We start from the raw sequence: 8,115 nt of genomic DNA on the forward strand, positions 1-8,115 counted from the left end.
AGGCTCCCGAGGCTGCCCTCACCCATCTCCGCCTCCCCAGTCGCCCCCGCCTCCGCCTCCTCCTCCCGAGGCTGCGCTGCTCCCAGCCACCCCCACTCTCCGCGGCCCTCGACAGGAAAGACAGCGGGGATAAGCCTCACCCGGTTCTGGCTGCAGCTCCGCGGAACGAACCTCCCCTCCCCCGGCCCACCCCCCTTCGGCGACACGCACAACTCCGCTCGGTCCAGTCCCGGCTTTAGCGCTGGTGAGGAGGAGGTAGAGGAGGCGGCGGCGCGGCGGAGCCCAGGGAGGCCCCGCCCTCCGCACGCTCATTGGCTGCTGGCGAAGGCGGCCCGGAATGCCTCGGGCATGTCCATTGGCTCCGTCGGCCTTCGTTCAGGACCCTCCTCAGTGAGGTAGTTAGACCGGCTGTCCGTCAAAGCTCGGCCACGCCCTCGTGCCTGCCGTTCCCTCCACCCCCCACCCCGCCGCCAGCCTCGGGCTTAGCCCTCCCTCCTCCCTCCTCCTCCCTTCTCTTCCCTCCCTCCTCCCTCCCTCCTCCCTCCCTCCCTCGGTGCCCCCGCCCCGCCCCCACTCGCCGGGTCCGCCGGGGTCAGGAGCCCGAGAGGCGAGGCCCGCGGTACGGATCGCCGTGCGGCCTCGGGGCGGACGAGTCTTCGTCGAGGCTTCCCGCGGGGCCGGGATCGGGCCACCGGGCCTCGGCCTCCAGACGGTTGCCGCGGTCCCCCGCGACTCTGCCCGAGGAGCGACGCGGCCTCGATGCCCCGGCGTCCTCCCTGTCCAGGCCGCCAAGGCCCGGGGAGACGGCCGAGCCCCGCAGTGCCTGCGGCGGGCCGAGGGGGCGGGCCGGGCCGCGGCTGCAGGGGACGGGCGCGCTGGCGGCCGTGCGGGCGCTTCCACCTTGCCTCGCCCGTGGGAATGGTCCCCCACCTCCGCCATGGCTGCGGCGGGAGGAGACGTCGTCCTCCATTTTGTGGGATCTGTCGGGACAACTTGGTGCCCATCAGAACCGAACCCCGCGGGGCCGGGAAACTTGGCCCGGAACAGCCCCGACCGCGCTCTGCCATCGGCCGTGCCCTCGGCGGCTAAAGGCCTGCGCGCCTAGGTTGCGGCCGGGCCACACGACGGTGCGCGCCCCGGGGACCCGGGCTGTCCAGGCTCGGCCGTCGGTGCCTGGCAGAGCGCGCGCTCCCGAGCCTGCCCAGCGCCTGTGCCCTACATTGACGGGGCCTCGGCCACCCGCGCCTTTCGTTCCTCCTGCCCGACGTGGCCCCTTGGGCAGCGACCCTCGCCCGGGAGCCCCGCCGGGAGCGTTCGGAGCGGAGCCGCGGGAGGGCGGCACGAGGGTCTTTTGTTCCTCGTCTACACCTACGTCTGCAGCGGATATCATGGTGCGGGATTTCCAGGACTCCCTGTAAAGACCTAGCAGATGCACCTCGCCCTGGCGGTTGTTAGCGGGATTACAACTGATGCTGTTCCTTCCCCAGCCAAATGGATGAGTGCATTAGACCTCAATTTTCGGATTGACAATACTGCCTATTAATGAGAATATGACGTTACATTTTAAAGCTCTTCAGAATGATAATGAACATGAAATTTTTAATGAAGTGAATTCTCGATTAAGGACCCAAGACTAATGTGTAAATTCTAGTGGATACCATTTACAAAGAGTAACATGGTAGAAATTGGTTCATTCTCAATAAAAAAAAAAAAACTGCTTTCACCCGCGTCTAAATTACATACATGCACTGTTTCTTTTAGTAACTGAAAGAGACCTACATTATGTGACCTAGCTTTTCAAGGAATATTTTTCAGAAAATTCTATAAACAATTTTGTTTTCAAAACACTAAAACATACTTGTGAAATTTCATATTACACAATACTGTTTTGCATACTCAATGTCATTGTCACAACAATGTCCTCTTAATAAATGTGAGGAACAAGAAAATTTGCTAAAAAATGTGGTAGTATCCATTTTCTGCTGCAATCTAGGGCCATATTGGGTTTTTTTTCTTTTAAAAAAAATTCATTCATACAGTATATTTTCATTATGTTTTCCCCAGTTTCTCAAACCTCCTCACCTCCCTACCCCCACCTCATGTTCTTTCTCTCAAAAAAATAAAACACAAATAGGAAACTAGTAAGACAGAAAAATGCCGAAACATGACAAGCAATGCTGGTGCACACTTTTAATCCCAACATTTAGGAAGCAGAGGCAGGTTCATCTCCAAGTTCGAGGCCAACCTAATCTACAATGTGATTTTCAGGGCAGTCAAAGCTACACAGAGAAACCCAGTCTTCAAAAAAGCAAATAAATAGATAATGCCAAAACAAAAAGTACACTTAAAAAAAGCAAGGAGTTCGTGTATGTTGGCCATCTACTCCTGGGCACCTGGCTGCCTGGACAAGTGGTTGAAATATTCGATGACACTCCCTTGCAGGAAACTAATTTTCCTTTTGCCAGCAGATAATAGTTGCAAATAGCTTCTTGGGGAGGCTTGGGACCCCAGGGTCCACTTCCCCCTCACAATGTTGGAACCTGAACTCCTGCAGGTCCCATGAGTTCTGTCCCAGCCTCTCAGAGAGGTCATAAGTGTATCATTCCTGTTGTTTATAACAATGGGACCCCAGGGTCCACTTCACCTCACAGTGCTGGAACCTGAACCCTTGCAGGTCCCATGAGTTCTGTCCCAGCCTCTCAGAGAGAGTAATAAGTGTATCATTCCCTGTGGTTTCCTTGTAGTCATCCACCACCTCAGGATTCTGAAAATCCTGTTCTCGGGCTGGAGAGATGGCTCAGAGGTTAAGAGCATTGCCTGTTCTTCCAAAGGTCCTGAGTTCAATTCTCAGCAACCACAAGGTGGTTCACAACCATCTATAACGAGGTCTGGTGCCCTCTTCTGGTCTGTAGGCATACACACAGACAGAATATTGTATACATAATAAATAAATATTTTTAAAAAATCCTGTTCTCTTCTACTGAATACATTCCTGAGCCTTGGGGGGGGGGGGAGCGTCTGATGACAACATTAAATCCATATTCTTTTTTTTTTAAAGCTTTATTGTGTATACAACATTCTGCCTCCATGTATGCCCACACGCCAGAAGAGGGCACAAGATCTCATTATAGATGGTTTTGAGCCACCATGTGGTTGCTGGGAAATGAACTCACAACCTCTGAAAGAGCAGTCAGTGCTCTTAACCACTAAGCCATCTCTCCAGCCATATTCTAAGTTGACTACCTGAACTTATGGTTAGAAGTGTTTTTATGTGGTAAGCTCCTTGATTGACTTGCCGCCAGCAGTTCACATTGGAGCAGCCTTAGACTGCTATTGCTTCCCTGATGAGCACTGTTTTATACTTCATTATTCTCTGGTGACAACCTGAACTGGACCCCTGGAACCCACATGGTAGGAGGCAGGTGTGCATGACCCTTCTTGGAAAATGCTCAAGTATTTATTTGGTTAATTGAAACAGGTTCTTATACCCCACGATGGCCTAGAACTCAAATATGTAGTTAAGGAAAACCTTGAATTCCTAGTTCTTCTTCCCAATTCTGAGGTAAGCATGTGCCACCTAACCTTCCCTGCTCAAATGCCTCATATACTCCACACTGCCTCTTTACATTGGACATTGAACTTTTTTTTTTTTTTTTTTTTTGGTTTTTCAAGACAGGGTTTCTCTGTAGCTTTGGAGCCTGTCCTGGAACTAGCTCTTGTAGACAAGGCTGGCCTCACACTCACAGAAATCTACCCACCTCTGCCTCCCAAGTGCTGGGATTAAAGACTCGCACCACCACCACCCGGCCTTATCTTTGGACTCCTAATCTTGCCTACACTTCCTAAATTCAAGGATTACAAATATGTAACGGTATACAAATATCCATGTGCAATATAAGAATTTTGATTGGACTAGATGTTACATGGAGTTTTCCTAGGGAAAGGAACAAATGCCCATTCACCCCAGGTAAAGTACTAAAGACAAATCAATGACTGCACACAAGTTGTGCATGAATGGGTTTAATTAGGATTACTTACAGGAGCATAGGCAACTTATGCTTGAAGAAAGCTTTTTTTTTTTTAATTATTCGATACAGGGTTTCTCTTTGTAACAGCCCTAGCTGTCATACTAGCTTTTGTAGATCCGGCTGGCCTCGAACTCACAGAGATCCGCTTACCTCTGCCTACTCAGTGCTGGGATTAAAGGCCTGCACCACCCACCACGCAGCTCAACTGTTAACACTTTAAGTCCTAGTACCTCTGGAGCCCCTCCCCCAGCCACTATTAGCCATCTACTTATTCCTAGGAAGGGAAAGTACCTTGTGAAGCCCTCCCCCACCAGCTGTTACCTGCCTATATATTCTTGGGATGAGACAGGGTTTCATGAACCCTTCCCTCAATCAACTGTTACCTGCCCATGTATCTAGAAGGGTACATTATGGACCCTTTACTGCCATGGGGAAACTTGCACAGATCTTGCACAAGTAGTTACAGCTGCTGAAAGCTCAAGAGTGCAAGGACTAAGTCATACCAGGAGGACATCATGGAGAACCACCTGCCTCAGCCTCCCAAGTACTGGGATTGAAAGCATTCACCCTTATGCCTGGCACCATCCTATTTTTTAAGAAGCTAACCAAATCCACTGGAATGGCTACCCAGTGAGCTGTGGTGACTCTCCTGTCAGCTCCACTCTCCACTTCCCCAGGACTAGGTACTCAACACTATGCCTGGCTTTTTACGTGGTATGCTCACAGGGCAAGAACTTCACTGAGTGAAGCCATCTCTCTAGGCTCCAGCACATGGAAATTCCCAAGTGTTCCAGAGCCTACAGCTGTGCACTGGATGGACAAGAACCACCGAGTCTTCAGGAAAACTAGCACAGTGGAAAGACATGCCATGGAGGAACTCAGGGGGGGGATGCTCTGACTCCCTACCTAACAAGTATTAAGTAGCTAAGACCCCAAAACAGAAGAAATAACCACATTAGGGATGAGAACACGGTGAAATCTCTCACAGATCACTTCTTTTGTTTTGTTTGTTTGTTGGTTGGTTGATGATAGTAGTGGTGGGGTTATTGTTGTTATTATTGTTGTTTGTTTGATTTTTTTTCGTTGTTGTTGCTGTTGTTTGAGACAGGGTTTCTCTGTAGATTTGGAGCCTGTCCTGGAACTAGCTCTTGTAGACCAAGCTGGCCTGGAACTCACAGAGATCCGCCTGCCTCTGCCTCCCGGGTACCGGGATTAATGGTGTGCGCCACCACCCGTGTGGCTCATATACATCTTTATGGAACACTAGTGAATGTGCCTGGTAAGGTAACAGAATGAAGATATTGAGCTGCAAATTATGGAAAGTAACAGTTTGGGTCAGTGAGGTGGCTCAGGAGATAAAGGGGCCGTTCCACCAAACCTGATGACTTCTGGGAGAGCAACTTCCTGAAGAACTTGTCCTCTGGCCTCCTACTGCCTGCTCTGCCATGTGTGTGGCGACAAACACAATAAATAAATAATATTTTAAAAGAAAAGTAGCAATTGAAGTTAAAAAGAAAAAAAGACCTTAGCATTAAGCTCTTTTCTCAAATACTTAATTGGCCAATCAGACCCTCAGAAATGTCCCTTCTCCCTGACCCTTTTTCCTCATTCGTAAAATAAAGCAGCACAGGGCTGTTTAAGGACTGAACAAGTTTTGTGAAGGTGACATGCAAATGTAAACGTTAGTGCTCTGAGGATCAAGAAATCACCCTGAGATGGTACAGCCACAAACTAGCATTTGGATTCCAGCATCGCCCACCACAGGGCAACTGACTTTAGGCATGCAGTAACTGCTCTAAGCCTGTCTCCTCGTGTGTATAGATAATCCCTCCTTTCAGAGACACATGAGCACCTATGAGTAGAACTTGTAGACATAAATAAATGCTTGTCATAATCAGCTCTGTGGAGTACTAGAGATATATCCTTCATTTAGTTAGGCTTGACAGTGCACACCAATAACTCTGGCACTCAGGAGGCAGAGGTAGAATGGTAGTACCAGTGAGTTTTTTATAAAATTGCCTCAAGCTAGGGTCATCTGAATTAGAGGACCCCTTCATTAGAGTGATCTGTGGGCATGACCGTAGGGCATTTTCTTGATTAGTGATTGACTTGGAAGATCCCAGGCCTCTGAGGGTCACGTCATCACCGGGCACATAGTAGTTCTGGGTTGTAGAAGAAAGCTGTCTGAGCAAGCCAAGAGGAGCAAGTCAATAAGCATCACTCCTCCATGGCCTCTGATTCAGTTCCTGCCTACAGATTCCAGTCTTGACTTCTTGCCCTGACTTCTCTTCATGGTGGACCGTGATTGGGGTGTGTATGTCAAATAAACCCTTCCTCCTCAAGGTGCTTTTGATAAGAATGTTTTATTATAGCTATAGAAAGCAAACAAGAACAAGGATCATGAGCTTAAGACCAGCCTGGGCTACATAGGGAGACCCTGTGACAAAGGAAAACTTGCTAGACTTACAGAACCATACCATCTTGCCTGGGCAGAAAAAATTAGGTATAGCAGTTTGTGGGGACTATATTGGTATACCTACCACCAACACTATGCTCAAATGTAATCAAGATAATGATCACAAACAGATCAATGGTACTTCAAATCAAATGTTTTTTTTTTTTTACTTTTTGAAAGGAGTTTAGTGTAATTTTTCTTTTCTTAAGAAAAAAGAAAGAAAAATTGGTTTATATAGCACAATGAACACATTGGGTAGGCCAGTAACAAAGAGCTTTCTGGTGAGTGTGAACTACTCCTCTTCCCAATATGGCGGCCAGAAGACTAGAGGTTCTGATCTAAAAGTTATTTGAGGGCTGGAGAGACGGCTCAGTGGTTAAGAGTATTGCCTGCTCTTCCAAAGGTCCTGAGTTCAATTCCCAGCAACCACATGGTGGCTCACAACCATCTGTAATGAAGTCGGGTGCACCAAATAAATACTTTAAAAAAAAGTTATTTGAGCCTGAAGGTTAGGTAGCTAATGTAAACTAATACTTTGAATTTCCCCATTGATAAAAAAGAAAAAAGAGCCAGGCAGTGTCAGTGCACATCTTTAATGCCAGCATTTATTTATTTGTTTGTTTGTTTGTTTGTTTATCTCTGAGTTCAAGGCCAGCTTGGTCTGCAGGGTGGGTTCCCGGACAGCCAGGGAAAGCCTGTCTGTGGGGGGAAGGTGGGGAGGAAAGAAGTTAGGCATTCACGGCCAATCTCGGGTACGTGGTAAATTCAGGGCTAGTTTGGATTACACAAGACTCTGATGGAGAAGGAGGAGGAAGAAGGCAGGCATGAGAGATTCTTCTTTCATGAAAGGATGATGCTAGTCTCCTTAGTATGGTAAGAAGTTCTCAACCTGTGCCTCACAGCTCCTTTAGGGATCGAGTGACCCTTTCACAGGGGTCACCTAAGATAGTTACATTACCATTCATATTAGTAGCAAAATTATATTTAGGAAGTAGCAACAAAATAATTTTATGGTTTGGGATCACCACACATGAAGACCTGTATCAAAGGGTCGTGGCATTAGGAAGGCTGAGAACCACTGCTTTAGGGTAAGAGCCCTTTCAGGAATGGCTTCTTAGAAAGCAAGGGCAGTGGATTCTTGGCCCCTTGGGAAGAAGGTTGCTTCCCTTTCTTTCCTGTCTGTTAAAGCAGACATCCTAGTTTCCAGAGTTATCAGTCAAGTTTCCTTTTTCCTTTTCTTTGAAACAATGTCTCATGCAAATCAAGCTTAACTCCAGCTCTTGATCCTTTGGCTTCCTCCTCCCCGGTGCTGGATTGCCAGCCCTGTACCACACAGAAAGCACGCCAGAATAGAACCTGGTACCAGAGAGTGGAGGTATTGTTGCTGTAATGGATTATTAAAAATTGCTGCAGATCCCCGAGTAGCTTGCTGCAGGATCCCCGGTGGCAGTGGTGGTAGGCAGTGGGCAGGGGGTCCTGAGAGCAGCCAGTCCCAGGCAGGGACGGCTCATGAGCCATGTGGACAGCGGGTGAGAGACAAATAGGCACACCATGTAGAGAGGTTAGATATTTATTTAGTGGTTATGGAAGGAAGGGAGAAAGGGAGAAGAAGGGGGAGGGGGGGAGGGGGAG

The 8,115-nt window shown here is 48.6% G+C and overlaps 1 protein-coding gene across 2 annotated transcripts in view; it reads right to left on the bottom strand.

Moving 5' to 3' along the window:
* The window catches only part of Zmym2 (zinc finger MYM-type containing 2), a 72,825-nt gene extending 72,513 nt beyond the window's left edge, over nucleotides 1–312 (bottom strand). Inside the window, exon 1 of one of the 2 annotated variants that reach the window (XM_050129104.1) lies at nucleotides 141–312. The gene's annotated coding sequence lies outside the window, so the exon portion shown is untranslated. The remainder of the gene's footprint in view (nucleotides 1–140) is intronic. The other variant, XM_050129102.1, reaches the window with a different exon arrangement.
* Nucleotides 313–8,115: the final 7,803 nt, after the last annotated feature.

Source organism: Alexandromys fortis, unplaced genomic scaffold (assembly GCF_014885135.2).
Source record: "Alexandromys fortis isolate MF-2015 unplaced genomic scaffold, M_Fortis_MF-2015_v1.1 scaffold_308, whole genome shotgun sequence".
Taxonomy (NCBI): domain Eukaryota; kingdom Metazoa; phylum Chordata; class Mammalia; order Rodentia; family Cricetidae; genus Alexandromys; species Alexandromys fortis.